The following is a 23509-nucleotide window of genomic DNA, read 5'->3' on the forward strand; positions in this document are numbered from 1 at the left end:
TTAGCTTAGCTCTTTTCAAATAGCAAGTAAAAATGGCATGCATGCCAAGCATATCTAAAATGCTGTAAGTACAACAAATTGAAATTCTCTGGGTAGTTGTTATATAACTTACCTAGACTTGTCTTGAACTGGTGCAGTGGAAATTGCATAAACAAAAAAAGGCTCCATGCACATCAACTATTGTGTTATGGCTTCACCCCACTAATTTATTCTCCCTGGTCCTGACCTGGATGTTAGCATCCAATAATAGCACTTAAAAACCTTACCTTTTTATGTATTTCTCATATTTCAGTTTTCACTCTGATACTTCCATAAGCAGCTGCATTGGTCATGAATTACTTGCATTTTATTATACTTACAACGATTTTTAAACAGAAAAAAACTGCTCATGGGAACTCTAATACTTCCATTATAGAAATAATTAAGCTCTTTTATTTGCAAGAGGAAAATCTTTGGGGAAATGTAGGAAAACTCACCTGGCAAAATAAAAAAAAGAAGGCAGGATTTATAAACAGACCCTGGGCATTTAAATTGCAGTTAGTGTTGCATATTGAAAGATGCAAAGGAGTGTTGAAAAATTAACACAGGATTTCTTCTGCATCCTTTGTTACAATTGTTCAGCATAATTGATAATATAAAAAATCCTAGACACATGAGTATGCAGCCACAGAAATATATACATTCTCTACTGCTGTAAATACGTGTAAGGGAATGTGAATTCCAGAACCCTTTTATGACTCTTTATCACCACAACAATCCCCAGTACATAAAAACCATAATGCCTGCTAGAGTTTCTTTTCTACTGCAAGGCTCTCTGTTTCACTAGCAAACACAGTGACAAAGTGGTTCATTTTCTGAGTTGTCTGGCTAATTAGAATCTTTGTTAGGAGTGAAATCTGCCTGTCCCATTGTAGAAATGTAGAGTGTTAACAGGGATAGATTAAGAACTTAAAAATTGATATGCTTTTCAATTTAATATGAATTTTTGTTCCTTGAAATAATACATATATGTACATTGAAATGAAAATAACTTTTCCATATAGTTACTGATTTCAAAGCAGCAGATAGTTTTGCTACAATTTTATGTGCTGGTGTCTTCAGCAGGCACCTGGCCTACCTGTTGAGTAAACCAACTGTAGCTTGTCTTACAGACCTTATGGTTTTGTTTTCGGTTTGTTTTATGTTTCCCTCTCCTTCAATACTGATTGTTTTGGAATTATACCTTAGGGCATCACTAAACTCTCCAACTTGACCAACCTGTTATGATGATTTCAGCCTCTGCAATCTGGAAACAAAAGCTCAGAGTACAAATTCTCAAACATACTTGTGGGTTCTTTCTTTAAAAAGATCTTCCTCAGAAAAGAAATAGAATTGGGTGCGTTGACATTGGGTGCGTACAGATTGATGATTATTATTTCCTTTTGGTCTATTTCCCCTTTTATTAGTATGGAATGTCCTTCTTTATCTCGTTTGATCAATGTAGGTTTGAAGTCTACTTTGTCAGAGATAAGTATTGCTACTCCTGCTTGTTTTCGGGGGCCATTGGCTTGGTAAATCTTCTTCCAGCCTTTCATCCTAAGCATATGCTTATTTCTGTCGGTGAGATGAGTCTCCTGTAAGCAACAAATTGTTGGATCTTCTTTTTTAATCCATTTTGTCAAACGGTGTCTTTTGATGGGTGAATTAAGTCCATTAACATTAAGTGTTAGTACTGATAGGTATGTGGTGATTCCTGCCATTTAGTTATCTTAGTTGTTTGAAGGTTTGATTGTGTGTACCTAACTTGATGTTACTCTCTACTGTCTTGCTTTTTCTTATCCTGTGGTTTGGTGCTGCCTGCCTTTTCATGGTTAAGTTGGGTGTCACTTTCTGTGTGCAGGATCCCTTGCAGAATCTTTTGTAATGGTGGCTTTGTGGTCACATATTGTTTTAGTTTCTGCTTATCATGGAAGACTTTTATTGCTCCATCTATTTTGAATGATAGCTTTGCTGGGTAGAGTATCCTGGGGTTGAAGTTATTTTCATTCAGTGCCCGGAAGATCTCACCCCATGCTCTTCTTGCTTTTAATGTTTCTGTTGAGAAGTCTGCTGTGATTTTGATGGGTTTACCTTTGTATGTTACTTGTTTTTTCTCTCTTGCAGCCTTCAATATTCTTTCCTTAGTTTCTGAACTTGTTGTTTTAATGATGATATGTCGTGGAGTAGTTCTATTTTGATCTGGTCTGTTTGGTGTCCTGGAGGCCTCTTGCATTTGTATGGGAATATCTTTCTCTAGATTTGGGAAATTTTCCGTTATTATTTTGTTGAATATATTACGCATTCCCTTCGCTTGCACCTCTTCTCCTTCTTCGATGCCCATGATTCTCAAGTTTGGTCTTTTGATGGAGTCGGTGAGTTCTTGCATTTTCTTTTCACAGGTCTTGAGTTGTTTAATTAGTAGTTCTTCAGTTTTTCCTTTAATTACCATTTCATCAATCATCAATCTGTACGCACCCAATGTCAACGCACCCAATTTCATCAAACATACCCTGAAAGACCTAAAAGCATATATAAACGCCAACACAGTGGTTGTGGGAGACTTTAACACTCCATTATCATCAATAGATAGGTCATCCAAACAAAAACTCAATAAAGAAATACAAGATCTAAAATGTGCAATAGATCAAGTGGACCTAGTAGATGTCTACAGAACATTTCATCCAACCTCTACACAATATACATTCTTCTCAGCAGCCCATGGAACCTTCTCCAAAATAGATCATATCCTAGGGCACAAAGCAAGCCTCAGCAAATATAAGAAAATAGAAATAATACCGTGCATACTATCTGACCACAATGCAGTAAAAGTAGAACTCAACAACAAAAGTAAAGACAAAAAACATGCAAACAGCTGGAAACTAAATAACTCATTACTTAATGAAGAATGGATCATCGATGCAATAAAAAAGGAAATTAAAAAGTTCCTAGAAATCAATGAAAATGAAAACACAACCTACCAGAACCTATGGGACACAGCTAAGGCAGTCTTGAGAGGAAAGTTTATAGCCATGAGTGCATATATTAAAAAGATTGAAAGATCCCAAATCAATGACCTAATGATACATCTCAAACTCCTAGAAAAACAAGAACAAGCAAATCCCAAAACAAATAGAAGGAGAGAAATAATAAAAATAAGAGCTGAAATCAACGAAATAGAAACCAAAAAAACCATACAAAGAATTAATGAAACAAAAAGTTGGTTCTTTGAAAAAATAAACAAGATCGATAGACCCCTGGCAAACCTGACTAAAATGAGGAGAGAAAAAACCCAAATTAGTAGAATCAGGAATGCAAAAGGGGAGATAACAACAAACACCATGGAAGTCCAGGAAATCATCAGAGACTACTTTGAGAACCTATATTCAAATAAATTTGAAAATCTAAAAGAAATGGACAGATTTCTAGATACATATGATCATCCAAAACTGAACCAAGAAGAAATTAATCACCTGAATAGACCTATAACACAAAATGAAATTGAAGCAGCAATCAAGAGTCTCCCCAAAAAGAAAAGTCCAGGACCTGATGGATTCTCTGCTGAATTCTATCAGATCTTTAAAGAAGAACTGATACCAACCCTCCTTAAACTGTTCCATGAAATAGAAAGGGAAGGAAAACTGCCTAACACATTTTATGAAGCCACTATTACACTTATCCCAAAACCAGGCAAAGACACCTCCAAAAAGGAGAACTATAGGCCAATCTCCTTAATGAACATTGATGCAAAAATCCTCAACAAAATAATGGCAAATCGAATTCAGCAACACATCAAAAAGATTATTCACCACGACCAGGTAGGCTTCATCCCAGGGATGCAGGGGTGGTTCAACATACGAAAATCAATAAACGTAATAAACCACATTAACAGAAGCAAAGACAAAAACCACTTGATCATCTCAATAGATGCAGAAAAAGCCTTTGATAAGATCCAACATCATTTCATGATAAAAGCTCTAAGAAAACTAGGAATAGAAGGAAAGTTCCTCAACATTATAAAAGCTATATATGACAAACCTACAGCCAGCATTATACTTAATGGAGAAAAATTAAAACCATTCCCTCTAAAATCAGGAACCAGACAAGGATGCCCACTATCTCCACTCCTATTCAACATAGTACTGGAATTCCTAGCCAGAGCAATTAGGCAAGAAGAAGGAATAAAAGGAGTACAAATAGGTAAAGAAACTGTCAAAATATCCCTATTTGCAGACGACATGATCCTATACCTTAAAGACCCAAAAAACTCTACTCAGAAGCTTCTAGACATCATCAATAGCTATAGCAAGGTAGCAGGATATAAAATCAACATAGAAAAATCATTAGCATTTCTATACACTAACAATGAGCAAACGGAAAAAGAATGTATGAAAACAATTCCATTTACAATAGCCTCAAAAAAAATCAAATACCTAGGTGTAAACCTAACAAAAGATGTGAAAGACCTCTACAAGGAAAACTATACACTTCTGAAGAAAGAGATTGAGGAAGACTATAGAAAGTGGAGAGATCTCCCATGCTCATGGATTGGTAGAATCAACATAGTAAAAATGTCTATACTCCCAAAAGTAATCTACATGTTTAATGCAATTCCCATCAAAATTCCAATGACATTCATCAAAGAGATTGAAAAATCTACTGTTAAATTTATATGGAAACACAAGAGGCCACGAATAGCCAAGGCAATACTCAGTCAAAAGAACAATGCAGGAGGTATCACAATACCTGACTTCAAACTATATTACAAAGCAATAATAATAAAAACAGCATGGTACTGGCACAAAAACAGACATGAAGACCAGTGGAACAGAATAGAGGATCCAGATATAAAGCCACACAACTATAAGCAACTTATCTTTGACAAAGGAGCTAAAAATATACGATGGAGAAATAGCAGCCTCTTCAACAAAAACTGCTGGGAAAACTGGTTAGCAGTCTGCAAAAAACTGAAACTAGATCCATGTATATCACCCTATACCAAGATTAACTCAAAATGGATCAAGGATCTTAATATCAGACCCCAAACTCTTAAGTTGATACAAGAAAGAGTAGGAAATACTCTGGAGTTAGTAGGTATAGGTAAGAACTTTCTCAATGAAACCCCAGCAGCACAGCAACTAAGAGATAGCATAGATAAATGGGACCTCATAAAACTAAAAAGCTTCTGTTCATCAAAAGAAATGGTCTCTAAACTGAAGAGAACACCCACAGAGTGGGAGAAAATATTTGCCAACTATACATCAGACAAAGGACTGATAACCAGAATATACAGGGAACTTAAAAAACTAAATTCTCCCAAAACTAATGAACCAATAAAGAAATGGGCAGGTGAACTAAACAGAACTTTCTCAAAAGAAGAAATTCAAATGGCCAGAAAACACATGAAAAAATGCTCACCATCTCTAGCAATAAAGGAAATGCAAATTAAAACCACACTAAGATTCCACCTCACCCCTGTTAGAATAGCCATCATCAGCAACACCACCAACAACAGGTGTTGGCGAGGATGCGGGGAAAAAAGAACCCTCTTACACTGTTGGTGGGAATGTAGACTAGTACAACCACTCTGGAAAAAAATTTGGAGGCTACTTAAAAAGCTGGACATCGATCTACCATTTGATCCAGCAATACCACTCTTGGGGATATACCCAAAAGACTGTTACTCCAGAGGCACCTGCACATCCATGTTTATTGCGGCACTATTCACAATAGCCAAGTTATGGAAACAGCCAAGATGCCCCAGCACTGACGAATGGATTAAGAAAATGTGGTATCTATACACAATGGAATTTTATGCAGCCATGAAGAAGAACGAAATGTTATCATTCGCTGGTAAATGGATGGAATTGGAGAACATCATTCTGAGTGAGGTTAGCCTGGCCCAAAAGACCAAAAATCGTATGTTCTCCCTCATATGTGGACATTAGATCAAGGGCAAACACAACAAGGGGATTGGACTATGAGCACATGATAAAAGCGAGAGCACACAAGGGAGGGGTGAGGATAGGTAAGACACCTAAAAAACTAGCTAGCATTTGTTGCCCTTAATGCAGAGAAACTAAAGCAGATACCTTAAAGCAACTGAGGCCAATAGGAAAAGGGGACCAGGAACTAGAGAAAAGGTTAGATTAAAAAGAATTAACCTAGAAGGTAACACCCACGCACAGGAAATCAATGTGAGTCAATGCCCTGTATAGCTATCCTTATCTCAACCAGCAAAACCCCTTGTTCCTTCCTATTATTGCTTATACTCTCTCTACAACAAAATTAGAGATAAGGGCAAAATAGTTTCTGCTGGGTATTGAGGGGGGGAGCGGGAGGGTGTGGAGTGGGTGGTAAGGGAGGGGGTGGGGGCAGGGGGGAGAAATAAACCAAGCCTTGTATGCACATATGAATAATAAAAGAAAAATGAAAAAAAAAAATAAAATAAAATAAAATAAAAAAAAAAAGAAAGAAAAGAAATAGAAATGCCAGAAGAAAGACTAATACCCTTCATTTATTCATCCTCCATCTATAAATTCATTTGTTCATTTTTTCATTCAACAAATTAAGTGCCTATTATGGGCTATATATTCTGCAAGGTAATGAAAAAAATTGAGATTAAACAAGTCACATTTATATTCTAAAGGAGTTTTTAATCTCCTAAAAAATGATGATCTTTTGGGCCATAACCTTTGTCTAACAACATAGGAAGAAATTCTATTTGGAAGGAAGAGCTAGCAGAAGGGCTGGTATCACTGCCCCATCAAATGTAACCATTGTGTATTCTTACCTAATAAATATAATCACACTGTAAGCTCTACTTGCCAGCGTATGCTTTTGCCTTCTTTTGATCTGGCCCATAGTGCCTAGAAATATAGCATCTGAGCATATATTATGTGTGTGATGTAGATGTGTTAACTACTAATTCTCACAAGGCAAATATGTCAGTATTAATTCACTTATTCCTTATGTACATTTTGGAAATTTTCAGCGTTATTTTATCTAGTAGAACTATTTTCTTGCTTATGATAGCATCAGTAGAATTAAATGATTAATATATGATTAAAATAATTAAAATCAATATAACATCAATATATAAATATTGACCTATTTTCAAATTTAAAGGTCACATTTTTGGAAAACAAAAATACAAACAAGCTGTCTTGTACTTGGAATCAGTCTTCAAAAAGAGAGGAGACATGGATAACATGATAAAAAAAAACAGAGGCTTTTGATTGTGAGTTAGCTAAGAACAGAGAATATATCTTATTCATCTTCAATTCTCTAGATTCTTGCATACAGCCTACCTGGTACATGCTCAACAAATGTTTGGAAAAGAAGGAAAAGGGGATTCTAAAGATCAGTTAACCGACAGGCAATCTAAGGATGTTGTAATCCCTAAGTAAAGGGACAAGGAGGCATTTGGGCATTGGATACCAAATATGAAACTTTGAAAGTGTAAAAACGTAAGATGTATTTACTAGTAAGGTAGAAGTTGTACAGATCTGGGGAATCTCATGTGCAGAAGAAAAAGTAGTGAAAAGACAGAGAAGATAGACAAAAGCAGGTGACAACTGAAGTCAAGTAAATCACCTTAGAAAGCTGTGACAATAATTCTGCAAACTCTCAGTTACAATTAGAGCTGGCCCTCTATATCCATGGATTCCACATCCACAAACTCAACCATCCATGAATGAAAATACTTGAAAAAATTGCATCTATACTGAACGTGTATAGTCTTTTTCTTGTTATCATTCCCTATACAATATAGTACAACTGTTTACACAGCATTAACAATGTATTAAGTATTAGAAGTAATCCAGAGATCATTTAAAGTGTATTGCTGAGTATTCAAGTACTACACCATTTACTTTAGAGACTTGAACATCCATGGGTTTTTCCTATCTGTGGGGAGGGGAGTGGCTACAAATGAACCTTCCAAGAGTACTGAGGAGGTTATCGCCATATTTCTTCATCCTGTCCTCACTCCCCCAATCCCAAATTGTCAAATTCCTGGTGTTGCAAAGCTTGTATCTCTTCTTTCCATGTAGCTAGTCCTCTTTCCATTCTACCATTTAAACTTATCCTTAGCTGATGGCATTAGTTTATCTGCTTTCATTCCTTAAGTAACTGCTATTTTTTTTACCTCACTTTCCAAAATCCCCAAGCAGAAATAAAGAGGAAACACATATGTTGAGGAGGACACTAAGGCATTCAAACCTAGGTTTGTGCACACTCTCATTATGCCATATTGCCCATCTAACCAAGCAGAGTAATGGTTAATGATATTTTTTAAAAATCCAAAGTCTAGGAAATATTTATATTGTTTAATCTTCTTGAGAAGTTATGTACTTTTTCTCCAACCCATGAGTGCTATACTTTACCTTGGCCTTCCTGGAGGTTATAACTTAATGGAAGGGGTAAGAGAAAAATGCTATAATCTTTGATTTATGTTAGCTCTTTGCATTTTTCTTGGAAGCACTTTATCTCAAAAAAGGAGCCCAGAAGTCCTAAGTACCCACAAGACTCACAGTCTCTTTCTGAAAACAGTGTGGCCAAAGATGTTCTTTTTTTTTTTATTTCAGTTTTTCTTTTTTTTATTATCATGTACATTATTGTTATACTGGAGGTACATCCCCCATTCCTGGAATAGTTTCAACAAGTCACATTTTTCCATTTTCATACATGAATACATAATATTTTTACCATATTCACCCTCTTACACCCTTTCCTTATATCCTTCCTTTCGTCACTGGTACTAACCCCCAGACAGGACCTGTTTTGCCTTCCTGTTCTCTATTTTTGAAAAACAACATTTTTGTTTGTTTAAGATAGCTATACAGAGTTTCGTTATGAAATTTCCATATATACTGTATCTGGGTTTCTGTTTGTATAAAAATTCCAAAGTTCATGCCCAGGGATTCTAGTCCTGCACTGACTTGACAGAGGAGGCCTTTTTCCTCTGAAGTAGCTTTCAATAAAACTCTGTCCAAGAGGAATCTTCCAGATTAGATGACTATAGACTAAGAGAAAAAAATAGGAACATTCAAAAGACACTGAATATATTCTAAATGGTGATAAACACTTTTGCCAGTCTTCTATGAGATCTATGGTATGTCACTGGCTAGACAATTGCTGAGACCCAAAGTGATTGCTTTATGCAATCATGGAGAGTGGTTGAAGAGATGGTCATTTGTTCTATCTCATTTCCCTTCCCCTATTGTAGCTAGAAAAGACATTCACCGAAACTAATATTTGTCTGTCCATTCCTTGTTATCCTTGGTTTTTTTGTTTTGTTTTGTTTTGTTTGATTTTTGACTTTTTTTGGGGGGGTGGTATTGGAGCTTGAACTCAAGGTCTCACAGGCATTCTATACTTGAGCCATACCCCTGCCCTAATCTTTTTATATACTTCATAGATACTGTCACATCCTACTGTGATAACCACATGGGTATTATGTCAGTTTCACAGATAAGTGGCAACTGAGAAACATTTGTGGTCATTTGCAACTAGTCTTTGTTGGGAGTCAGCAGTTTCTAAGTAAAAGTTGCCAGTCTTATTAAGTAGGTCAGTGATCTAAGTAAAAGTTGCCAGTCTTATTAACTAGGTCAGATCACTGAATGACTCTTAGTCTTAGTTTCTTCATCTTTGAAATGGGAATAGTAATGTACTTTGCTCACAAGATTGTGAGAAATAAATGGAAAAATACATGTCAAGTGCTAGGAATATTGTTTTCTGACACATAGGTGCCTAATAAATGAAGCTACTACTTGGAAAGTTGTAAGTACATGAGTACTCACCCTCTAACATCTAGTAAGAGGTAGACCCAGAATTCTTCTGATAATTTCTACTCAAGCACCTTTTCTTACACAATGCCATAATTTTAATATGATAGTAAGCCTTCATCATAGGACTATTCAAAAATACTCATAGTATTTGTGATAATACTTAAGAACACAATTATTCAACCACCTAAACTTCTGCAATTAAATAAATATGAGGCAGTCTACAGAATAACAGTAAAACTACATTACACAAGGGTTAGCTAAATCATTTACTTAAATAGAGGTGGTCTACAGAATAACAATAAAACTACATTACACAAGGGTTAACTAAATTATTTACTTCTCTTGGTGGTACTGGGACATTTACTTGTTAATAATACATTAAATTATACTGGTTGATAGGATGGTAAGTTATTTAAGAAAAGATTGGCATGTTCAGGATACATAGATAACTTCTAAACACATGTGTTAGAAAACAAGCTAATAGTTCTCTCTCTCTCTCTCGTCTTCCCTCTCCACCCCAATAAAGTCATGAAAGAACACTGAGTTTAATAGAACCTGGGCCTGTCCCATGCTGACATTTCTTTTTAAAAAGTTTGTAAGCATGGTATATCTTTTATTAGTGTCTTTGTGTTTCTATATAAATGTCATTCAATAGACTGTTAAAATTTAAGATATGAATAAATAAATATGGCATATGGCATATCCATACAATGGAATATTATTTGACCTTGAAAAGGAATGGAGTACTTATACATACTACAGCATGGATAAACTTTGGAAGCATAGTGCTGAGTGAAAGAAACCAATCACAAAAGATCACATATTTCATAATTCCACTTCTATGAAAAGTCCATAATAAAAAAATGCTTACTGTTAGAAAGTAGAATAGTGGTTACTTAGGACTTGGGGATGTGAGTGAGGGAGGTTGAACATGGGTTCAAGGTTTCTTTTAGGGTTTATGAAAATGTTGTACACTTAAATTGTGCTGATAGTGATACAACTTTGTAGATATTCTAAAACCACTGAATTGTATACTTCAAAGGGGTGAATTGCATGTTATGAGAATTACATCTCAATAAAAATGTTTTAAAAATGCAGGTGACACTATTATTCATCAGTGTTGTCACATAATGCAGCATAATAAACCACTTCAAAACCCATAATTTATAACAATTAGTCTTTATTTCTTGCCTCTGAGTAGGCAGTTTGGCTGGGTTGCTTTGTTTTAGGCTTTCGGTCAAATTTATATCTGTGCCACATTTATTGAGTTGGATGCTCAGCTGTCATCTGGAGTGTGTTTTTCTCCCTGAAGAAGTTGTAAGTTCCTAGAAGGCCAAATAGAAACAGTGTGTTTCTTAAGGCTAGTCCCAGGATCAACACATTGTCATTTCCAATCACATTCCATTAGCCAAAGCAAGTTACATTAACGGGATGACTGGCATAAATGCAATGAGGAAATATTCTTCTTTCAGAAACATGGGGAAACAGAATGAATATCTGTTGAAAATTAATCAATTCTATCACATCATTTAAAAATGTTTTTAATGAAACTCAATGTAATTAATATACTGTACACACACACACACATGCAATACCTGCCTGTCTGGTTTCCTAAAGGAAAAATGAAATAAAATAAAATAAAGAAATAGAGCTTCATTTAAAACAACAATAACAAGGACAACAAATTGACTTTCCCTTACTTTATTAGTGAAGAAGCTACATTGCCAAAAATCTGTCCAGAAAATGTTCTCTCATCATTGCAATATTGTGCAGTTGAACTATGTATCATCATCAACAAAAAAAAGCAAAATGGAGCCAATTTGCCTTGCAGTGTTGCAGGTGGTGCTGGGTGTTGGAACTCTTTAGAGTTTTCCACAGTGGTGGGGCCCTAAGGCCAAGCAGAGGGGCAGGTGGCATGTGGGGGCTGGCCCAGGAAGAAGCCAAACAGGATATTGTTCTGATTTACAAAACTAGCTTTGTGGCAGCACAACTATATTTGCCTTATGATTTCAAACTCATTTAGTTAGGTCAGAAGAAGCCAGAACTTTGAGCCAATCTCTATCTTCCCAAACAAAGAGGTTAATCAAAATCCAAGCCTTATTTCATCTTCAGAATTGATATTGGTAACTTAGTCTGAGACCTCTCTATTTCCCTTTCAAAAACTTGCCTATCTTTGTACCAAACACAAGCCACTGTTCAAAACATCAGAGGTTAACATGTTCCAGATTAGTCTGAACATGACACACCCACAAACAATATCTAGGAAGCTGCAACTTTCTGAATCCCCAACTGCCAAGCAAGGTCCTAATTCAGTTAATGGCAAGTTACATTGAGGGCAAAAGTTGCCTGCTTTCAACAACACACACTTTACAGAAATAAACCTAAAAAAAAAAAGTCTCTCTTCAGTTATGTGACACTGGACAAGATATAGATTTTTTAGCAGTTTGCTGTCCAAATGCTAAATGGTGATATGTTGTCCAATCCTGCAGCTGGGTAGCTTACAATATAAGGAACTGTCCTTTATGCTCTACCACTGTGGTAGAAATCCATCTCTCTTTGCCTCTGCTGAGTCACAAGAGGACAATTGTCTACATATGATTATACACAATTGGGCACAGTCAGTGGCTTCATTCAGGAGAGACCTAGCTCTGATCTTTGCTAGCTCTTCAATGACTCCTGAACCACAAAGGAGGTGGTTGTGCCAGGTCAGGGTTTATTATGGAAACAGAGAGCTTGAAGGAACGGACATTGGAGTTGACAGCAAGGTAGTTGACTTGTAGAGGATTGACTTAATCCATGGAAGCCTGCATGCCTAGAATGCAGAGAGCCTAGCTGAAAGCTTTCTTATATTATTTAGAGGGAAGTAGAACAACAACAAAATAATTCCTTGACTTTGCCAGTGACTCTCCTTTGATATTCAGTGTAAGCCATTCAGAAATTCTATTCTGTTCTTCACAGGGATGCACAAAGGAAATGATTGTGAATTCTAATAAAATCAATGGTAAGATACTTGAGCTTTTACAAAGCAGCATTGCTTTCCTAGGCCAAATGTTTATACAATTCACTATAGACCTAGGTAATTTAGCTTGCTAATGTATCGTACTGCCAGGTTATGTTCAGCCATAAAAATAACTCTCCGGCTCCCCCTTTCCCCTTTTAAGAAACATTATTATATGCCAAGACACTAAGATAACATAACAGGAATCTGTGGAGTTTTTTTTTTCCAAAACTTGAAAAGAAGTATAGTATGTGCATTATGATAAAGGATGAGCATACAAGCTGTAAAAACTCATATATTCATATTATCATCTTTTTATACCTCCTACAAGAAGGCAAAAAGTGATGTCATGAAGGAAATTAAAATTCTAAAGTGGAGTCCTAGCAAGGAAGTGTTCTTTAAAGTTGGTTTTAACCAAAAATTGGAAACATAAAAAAGAAAATATAAAATGCTTTTGCTTTGTGAAAAGAAATGTCAAGAAAATAAACAGACAAGTTACAGATTGGGTGAAAATATTTGCAAAAGACATATCTAATAATGGGCTGTTATCTAAAATATACAGAGCTGTGCATTGCAGCATCTGCCTGTAATCCCTGCTACCTGGGAGGCAAAGCCAGCAGGATCACAGTTCAAGGCCAGCCAGGAGAAAATGCTAATGAGGACCCGTCTCAAAAACAAGCTGGGTGAGGTCACAAACACCTGTAATACAAGTTACTAGGGAGGTAGAACTAGGAGGAACACAGTCCATGATCAGCCTGAGTAAAGTCAACTCAACAGGTTTCTGAAAAACAAGCACAGTCAGTGGCTTCATTCAGGAGAGACCTTTGCTAGCTCTTCAATGACTCCTGAACCACAAAGGAGGTGGTTAGGTGGTTGTGCCAGGTCAGAGTTTATTATGGAAACAGAGAGCTTGAAGGAACGGACATTGGAGCTGACATCAAGGTAGTTGACTTGTAGAGGATTGACTTAATCCTCTACAAGAGGATTAAGACTGAGGCATGGTTCAAGTGGTAGAGCAAGTGCCAGGCCCTGAGTTCAATCCCCAACATTGCAAAATTAAATAAATAAATAAACAACTCTTAAAACTCAGTAAGATAATAAACAACCCAATTAAAAATGAGGAAAAATTCAGGAAAACACACTGAAGAGTATCACCTCTTCTTTCACCTCCCTTTTCCCACTGGTTATCCCCCCACCAAAGAAAAAGTCCCCCTTTCACACTCATATCCTTGTGGGGTTTTTTTTAGATCTGGAGTGTGCATATGAAAGAATGCATATGATATTTGTCTTTGCAAGTCTGTTTTATTTCACTTAACATAATGTCCAATTCCTAACATTTTCTTGCAAATAATGTAATTTCATTCTTTTTTAGGGCTGAATAATACTCCTTTATGTATGTATACTACATTTTCTTAATGCATTCATCAGTTGATGGGTACCTAAGATGATTCCATAACTTCGCTATTGTGAATAGTGCAACAATAAAAACGAGTGTGCAGATGGTTCCGTTGGTATGTTGACTTACATTCCTTCGGATATATGCTCAGTAATGGTATAGCAGGATCATATGGTAGTTCTATTTTTAGGTTTATTTGAGTTATACTGATTTAGGGTATATTTTAACATAAATAATACTATATTTAGGTTATAGTGATTTCCACAGTGGCTGCACTAATTTACATTCCCACCAACAGTGTATAAGGGCTCCTTTTCTTCCATCCTTACCACATTTGTTTTTGTTCTTCTTGATGGTAGCCATTCTGATGGGGTGAGATGGAATCTTGGTGTCATTTTTATTTGAATGTGCTTTATGGCTAAGGATACAGAGTATTTCTTCATGTGTTTATTGGCCATTTGTAGTTTTTTTGAAGACTGTGTGTCCAATTAATTTGTCCATGTGTTAATTGGATTATTTGTTCCTTTGATGTTTAACTTTGGAATTCTTTATATATTCTAGATATTAATACTTTGTCCAATGAATAGCTGGCAAAGATTTTTTCCCCATTCTGTGGGTTTTCTCTTCATTGTGGCAATAGTTTCCTTTGGTGTATGGAAGCTTTTTAATATAATACAATCCCATTTATCATTTCTTGCTCATTTTCTGAGTAATTGGAGTCCTAGTCAGAAAGTCATTGCTTATGACTTTTTCTTCAAGTGTTTACCCATTGTTTTCCTAGAGTAGTTTTAAAGTTTCAGGTCTTGCATTAAGGTTCTTAATCCATTTTGAATAAATTTTTGTTCACACTGAGAGGTAGGGGTCTAGTTTCAGTCTTCTATATTTGGATATCCAGTTTTCTCAGCATAATTTATTGAAGAGGCTGTCTTTTCTTCCATGTATGTTCTTGGCTCTTTTGTCAAAAATCAGATGGCTATAGCTGTGTGGTTTTATTTCTGGGTCTTTTATTCTGTTTCATTGGTCTACATGTCTGTTTTTGTGCAAGTACCATGCTACTTTTGTTATTATGTCTTTGTAGATCAATTTGAAGTACAGTATTGTGATACCTCCATCACTGTTTTCCTCAGAATGGCTTTGGCTATCCAGGGGTTTTTATGCTTCTGTATTAATTTTAGGATTGACTTTTCTATTTCTATGAAGAATGACATTGAAATTTTTATGGTTATTATATTAAATCTATAGATTGCTTTTGATGGTATAGCTCTTTTCACAATATTAATGAAAATAGATCAATACAACACATTAAAAATTATTAAGGGGGAGGGGAAGGAAGATAAGAAAGAATTATCGGGGGGATAACTTTGATCAAAGTACATTCTATGCCTGTATGTACATATCATAATGAAATCCCTTTGTATAATTAACATACACTAATAAAATCAAAATAAAAAATAAGATATATGGTTGTCAAGTAAGCATATGAAAAGATGTTCAACAACATATGTCACTAGGGAAGCACAAATTAAAGCACCCCCTACATACCTATTATTATCACCCTCACCACAGGAAATGCTGTCAAGAATGTGGAGCAACAGGAACTCTGATTCATTGTTGGTGAGAATGCAAAATCAATTATACATCTACTTTGGAAGACCATTTGGTCATTTCTTACAAAACTATGTTCTTACCTTAAAACCCAGCAAACATTTTCCTTGATATTTACTGAAGTGAATTGAAAATGGATGTTCACATGGAAGTCTATAGTGGCTTTATCCATAATTGCAGAAATATAGAAGCAAGTGTGATGTCTTTCAGTAGATGAATGATTAAACTATGATGCATCCACACAAAGCAACATTACTCAGAAGTAAGAAGAAATGAGTTATCAAGTCATGAAGAAAGCATGGAGGAAACTTAAATGTACATTTCTAAGTGAGAGAAGCCAATGTGAAAAGGTTACATTACCATATGAGTCTAACTACACAATATTCTGGAAAAAGCAAAACTATAGAGACAATAAAATAATTAGTGGTTGTCAGGGATTAAGGGAAAGGGGCTATTGAATAAATGGAGCACAGAGCATTTTTAGTGTGATGATCTATTCTGTATGATAGAGTAATGGTAGATACATGTCATTAAATATTTGTTCAAACTCATAGAATGAACAACAGCAAGAAAGAATCCTGATGTAAACTATGGACTGGAGGTGATAATAATGTGTTAATGTAGGTTCATTGATTGTACCACTATCATGGGGGATATAGATAGTGTAGGGCCATGGAGTGTATGGAACCATTCAATTTTGTTGTGAAATTAAAACTACTTTAAAATATAATTTATTGATTGAAAATAACTTATACACATGCACACTCATACATGTAACAATTAACACAATCTCTTATTCCTCACTACCTAACTAATGAAATTACCTTTGACTGAATATTATGTCCCTCTGCAAGCCCGTTCACCTCAATTTCCATCCCTTTTCTTGAAGTAACTACTATGCTGATCCCATGTTGTCGCATGTATCTATGTCTCATTCTTTTATAGTTGTTTATGAATTCCATTCTATAATATGCTACACTGTACTTTTTTCTTCTGTTTTGGGACAGATTGTTTCCTGTTTTGTTTTCCTTTCTTCTTATTTTGCTAATGCAAACATTGCTATTCCTATTTTCTTCTGAGTAGGTATGAGGTATTTCTCTAGGAAGGATTCATAGAAGTGGAATGGCCTAGTCTTGTGGCATATATCTGCTTTTTCATGCATATATTGGTCTTTTGTTACATTCTTCTATTAACTAAATGTTTAATTTGTTTTCTTATTTTATGAATATCTTTTTCTTGTTTCTTCTCCCAATTTGTGACTTCTCCTTTCACTTTAGTTGTGTTATCTTATTTTTTTGTGGTGTGGGAGTTTGAGCTCAGGGCCCAAGTCATGCTAGGCAAGCATTCCCACCATTAATTCATATCCCCAACTTACATTGTCTTAGTTTTCATGTAGTCAAATTTATCTCCTTTTTCCTTGCATTTGCACTGTTGATGTCTTATTTTTTTTAATTATTTCATATACCAAGATCGCAAATATATCCTTTTATGTTGTCTTTAAAAGTTTTCAGAATGATGGAGAGCATGAATTCAACTATGATATATATTGTTGTAAGAACTTTAATAAATGTTACAATGTACCCCCAGGGCAACAATAATAAAAAAGATTTTCAAATTTTGCTTTTATATTTGCCTTCAATTAACCTAAAACTGATTTGGTATATGATATTGCTCATATTTTCCTATATGCACAATCAATTTTCCAATAAAAATTTGTTGAACATTCTATACTTAACCCACTGATCTCTAATACCAACCCTATCATTAACGATTTCTATATATCAGATGATCAATTTCTGGACAGTCTTTGCTATTTCATAGAAATATTTGTCTTTTCTTACATAAATGTTTTCCTATCTTATTGATGAATGACTTATTATGATATTTGCATCTGTTAGTGCAAGACTTACCCAACCCTTGCTCTTGCTCATCAGTGTTTGGTTGTACCTGCCCTTTGCTCTTCTATGTGAATCTTAGAATCACATCCTCAAATTATGTATACACACACACATACACACACTCACCTTTTGAATTTTGATTTGAATTCAATCAATCTAAAATTTTATTTAGGAAGAATTGACATATTATGATATTATAACTTTCCACCTGTACCCATTTATTTAGGCTTGTAATGTGTTCCAATTTCTAACAAAATTGAATTATGATGAAATAATACCCACATGAAATTTAACATTTGCTCATGACTTAGTATTTGGTCAGTTTTTGTAACTTTCTCTGTATGGTTAAAAATAGTCTGTACTTAACAATTTCTAAGTACGTTAGATCAAGATTTTCAATTATGCTTTTCAAATACTCATATGCTTATTGGTTTTTGTTGCCGATTTAGATATATGAACTTTCCTTTGGTTAGTATTTGCCTGATACATCTTTTCTCATTTATTAATTTTGGCTTTCCTGTGAAATTGAGTTTGTGTATATTTTATTAAGAAGCACATAGCAGCTTTTTAGTTTTTGATTCAGTTTGACAACCATCATCTTTTAACTGGATCTTCTAATCCATTTAAATTTATATTTATCACCAATATAATTAGGATTTATTTCCATAACATTAGCTATTGATGTTTCTTTATCCTGATTTTTCCTTTGATATTTTTTCTTTCATTACATTACCTTATTTTGAGCTGATTGAAGCTTTTAGGGATCTCAATTACTATTTCCCCAAAGTGGTATGCACATTTAACAAAGTCCAAAGTTAATCAACTTCTTCCTAATCCTCCAAATGATGCAAGGACTTTAGAACATTATCCTCTGCAAAAGGATATGTTATATTTCAAGATTTTACATCTACTTAGGTTTTTTAACCCTGCAAGTTGGGCATTATTACTGTTTAAGCATTCAACGTTTGTTTAGCTGTATGGAAGTATTTAACCAATTTGTCAACTATCATTTCTATTCAAATCTAAATACTTCCTTCAGAGATGATTTCCCTTTGGTCTGAAGTACATACATTAGAATTTCCTTTGAAAGGGGTTCTGGTATGTTGCTGGTAAAATGCCTCACTTTTTGTTTTTCTGAAGGCATAATTTTGGTAGTCTCGTTTCTTCATCATGCTCTCAATTCCATATACTTCCCCCATTCATAATAATTTTAAGTATTTTGTGTTTTACATTTGAGAATTCTGATATCTGACTTTTGTTGGGGTTTTTTTCTGGCTTAACCAGATGCATATTCTGTTTTATGAAAGGTCCTCAGAAATATGAACATCTTTTGCACATTGAGCTTCTGAGGAGATTGATAAACAACAGAAATAAGTAATCAAAGGAGACTAAATGGCATTTTTTATGGATCGGAATAAATTTAAGTATGTTAATGAAGAAAATTTGTTAATTCTGACTCTCAGAATTGAGCAAAATTATGCACTTAGTCTCAGGACTGTCAGAAAGGCCTGCCTTTGGAGATGTAAGACAAAATGCTTGTTTCATATGAACAAGTCACTTCCACAAAGGAGAGTGTTGCTGAGCTAAGCACGCATGCCTAGATATTTTCCCAAACATTCCAATAGGATGAATTACTCCATCTATTCTACTGTAAAGTCCTGGATATGTAAAGTGGCAGAAAGATGTCAAGAGTGTTAATACCAGGAAGAATCTCTTTAACTAGCTGAAAACATCAAAAGTGGAGAAGACATGTTGACCCTTTTATTGTGCTCTTTGTGTCTGTTCTACTTTACTAGGTCTGCCATGATAAATTACCACAAACAGAATGACTTTAGCAACAGAAATACATTGTCTCACAGTTCCGAAGACTAAAAGTCTGAGATCAAGGTGTCAGCAGGTTCACTTCCTCTGAGCTTTGTGAGGGAGAATCTATTCCACGCTTATCTCCTAGCTTCCCATAGCAACTTTTTGGTCATCTTTGGCATTCTTTATTCCTTATGATATATCTAGGTGGGTCTTCACAGAATGAATTATATCCAAAATCAATAGCTAATATTTGTGGAACGCTTACTAAATGCATGCTAATATTATATAAAACATTTCACATGGATCACTTCATTAAATCTTCACACACACACAAAAAAAAAAACCACGAAATAAGTATCCAATTTTTAAATGCAGAAATTTAGTGTTAGAACACACAATGTGCTAGCCCAAGGTCACAAAGCTAGAACTTGGTGGATATAGCATCCAAGTCCCTCTTTGATATCAAAGTTCGTGCTCCAAAACACTAGAATATAGTATTTCTCAAAGTAAAAGTATTATTGAAATGAATGTGTATTAATTATTTTGCATGGACTTAATGAAAATATTGTGATAGCTGACACTGTTAGTTTTATCTACTGTTGGGCCCCATGTGCTGATCTGATATCTGAAAATTATAGGAGATAAATATTTTGAGCAAATTAAAGAATAAAGGTATGTAGGGGCCGCTATTGATATAAATATAAATGTCAAGCCAGATTACCTGCTGGTATTAGGCTGACAATTTGATTATGCCAAGACTTTGGTCAGACTCTATGGCTCAATGTTTCTAATATTTTTATTTCAAATGATCTGGTCTTCAATAATTAAATCTATTTGAGCTTTGCAACCCTTAACACACCTGTAGTCTTGAACACATATTGTTTGTTTCCAGTACATGCATTCAGGCATTAAGAACCAGTGATTCTTAACATGTTCCTTTTTAATTTTACACTGTTTAGATGGAATCTCCATCTTCATTAAAATATTGGATTTGTATGCTTCTACTGATAATTATTGCATGCCTACTATTATTTTATACTTATCATTATCTCTACAGTTCTGCATGTTATTCTTAGTAAGTGAAGAAACTAGGAGGATCACAAAGTTAATCAGCAGAAATGCAAGTCATGTAAACACCTATAACCCCAAAGAAGTCCAAGCTTTTCCCCACTCAGGTTATATTCCTTATGCTCCCCAAATCCACTCTGCACTTTTAGACCTAAAGACATTTTCTGATGATGTCTCCTCTTCCCAAAGGCCCTTTCTCCGTTAAAGGGCTACTGGTGTTATATATTCTTTCAGGTTCAATCTAAATATCACCTCCTCACTACAAACATTCATGAAATCCTCCTGGCCTTTTGCCTATTTGCTCTTTAGCATTAAATGTATTACCAGTCATATTGTTCTATAACAAATCATGAATATCTGTCTCCTCATGGGCAGTTGTGATCCAGAAAGAGAGTAAGAGAATGATATCATTTTCCTCACTGCATCTAAAGCAGCTAATATGACACCTGGCACACAAAGCATGAATGAATCAATGACTAGATGCCATGGTTTGAATACAGTTTATGGGGGTTCCTTTCTAAAACTCATAAAGGAGTTTAACCCCCATTGTGAGATGTTAATCTGAAGAGGGAGAATCTTTGGGAGGTTATTTGGATTAGATAAGGTTATCATGATAGAGCACATGTGTGATTAAATACTGGTGGATTATAAAGAAAAAAGAGACCACAGGATTTGCATGGACACCCCCTACTTGTCACCATGGGATGCCATGCACTACCTATCTGTAACTCAGCCTTCAAGAAGTTATCACCAGATGAGGCCATTTAACCTCACACCTTCGGAACCATAAACCAAAACAGACTTTAAAACTTTTCCACTCTTTGGTATTGTGCTACTAACAACAGAAAATGGACTAAGACACTACATTCAATGAAGCTAATTAGAAATTGCTTGGGAAAACTTCATGCTAATAACTCCTCACATGGTAATCACCTCTCCACTAATGAACAGGTTCTTCCTTCTCTTACTGAACCTTCTCTTTATTCCCTTTGAGGCGGTCTGCAGAAAATGATCTTCATAATAATCAAAACAATATGACAAAACTTTGAACTTGTGTAGAAATTCACAGTTTTCAAAGCACTTTCCACTATATTTTGTTTTTCCCTTCTACCTTCTGCATTGGCAGGCAGTTGGTTTAGACCTACCTTATAGATGAGCAGACTGAATGCCAAATCACATGCTCAAGAAGTATTAGAATCAGGAGTTGGTTTCTTGTTTTCTAGCATCTAGCCCAGAGCTTTCTATTCTTCTAATACGTCCTCTTGTGGTTATTCTTTGGAAGAGGGAAACATCAGTAACTTGGATCATGTTAATTTTAAATAAACAATCATTGAGTGATGAGGTTTTCCAATATGAGTATAATCACTAGAAAAGTGTATTTAATTTGTAGATTATCAGACTCCATCCTCAAAGATTCCAATTTAGTGGGTCTAGGGTAAAGCCTGACAACAGAATACCCTCAAAGGATTTTGCTGCAGATATCTCTCAGGCCACAATTTGTGAAACACAGGAAGAAAGAAAGACTAGATTCAAATTTGTTATTTCCTGTTATAGTCAGACAAAGCGTAGTCTCACGATTGCAATTTGTATCTGTTAAAGGGAAGGGGAAGTCATGGGGTATTGAGGGGAATGGTAGCAGTGCAAAAGTAATAATAGGAGGTTGAATGACTGAGGGACAGAGAAGGAAAAGCCACGGTGCACATAATTTGTCTTTTTATAAGATATAAAAAGAAAACCAGAGAACATGTTCTGTTGGGTTTATAATATTTGCTGCAAGTTTCCAAGGCATTTTCTATTGGAAAAAGAACTGTGCTGATGCAATTCCATATCTAGCATTGCCATTTGTTCTTTTTCTTCCACAGAAGGTGTTACTTTCTATTTTTTCCCTTTCTGCTCTCTAAACTAGGTAACCATTTGGTTGTTTTTAATTGTCACATTTGTTCTCATACCAACATGTTAAATGTAACTTGAGCAAAAGCCAGACCTACAAATCTCTTTTGCTTCTTTCAAAATCCACACAAAACTGAAGCTAGGAATGTTTTTGTTTCTTAGTTTGGATTTCTCATGACATTTTTCAAGTTATCAGTTTATTACTGCTGGGAGTAGGAGGGAATCTGGATTCACTCTTAGCCATTCATCATCTTCTGCACATTCTGAAATAAACATGTAGCGGAAATCAACATGTAGTATTTTAAACACCAAAATCTACCTATGAGGTAATATTTGTCCTGCATATCCTGTGTCTGTATTGGTTTCAATATAAGATGGACAATATCTCCTCCAAAATAAGTCTTCATGTTCAAGCTCTGATAATGGGAAAGAGTGCACAAAACCCTTTAAAATCACATTTTAAAAAGAAGAACGATTTGATAGGTTAATGGCAGTAAAAGCAAGTTACAAAATATAAGTGGAAAGCAGCAGAATGACTTCTTTTCTTTTGCACATTAAACTTAAAGCTCTAACGAGAAAAAATAAGAATTTAAGGGCACAAAACGCACTGAGTTTGAATGTGCAAAAGTTTCTATCAAACTTCCACTCTCATATTTAACTCCCTCACTCATACCCTGAAGCAAAAGAATATTCTTTAGGGTGATTAAATATTACTGGGATCTGAGAAGGCTGGTGGACAGTCATTTCAAGCTTATATATAAAAGTTACTAGGCCCAGACTATTTTATCTTATTCCAATAAAATCCTATAACATCATCTCCACTTTACAAATCAGAAAATGAGTTTCAGAGGCTAAGCAACTCATTTAGTTATGTATTTAGTAAGTGATAGCCTAAACCTAAGTATGGCTGATTCTAAAGTTTATGCTCTTTAACTAGATTATCATGTTACCTAACTTTTTAGCATAACTTATTTTCTCCCTACATAATAATTATTTTATTGTAAAATAAGAACAGAACATATCTAAAATGATAGACCATCAT

Source organism: Castor canadensis, chromosome X, assembly GCF_047511655.1.
Source record: "Castor canadensis chromosome X, mCasCan1.hap1v2, whole genome shotgun sequence".
NCBI classification, from domain to species: domain Eukaryota; kingdom Metazoa; phylum Chordata; class Mammalia; order Rodentia; family Castoridae; genus Castor; species Castor canadensis.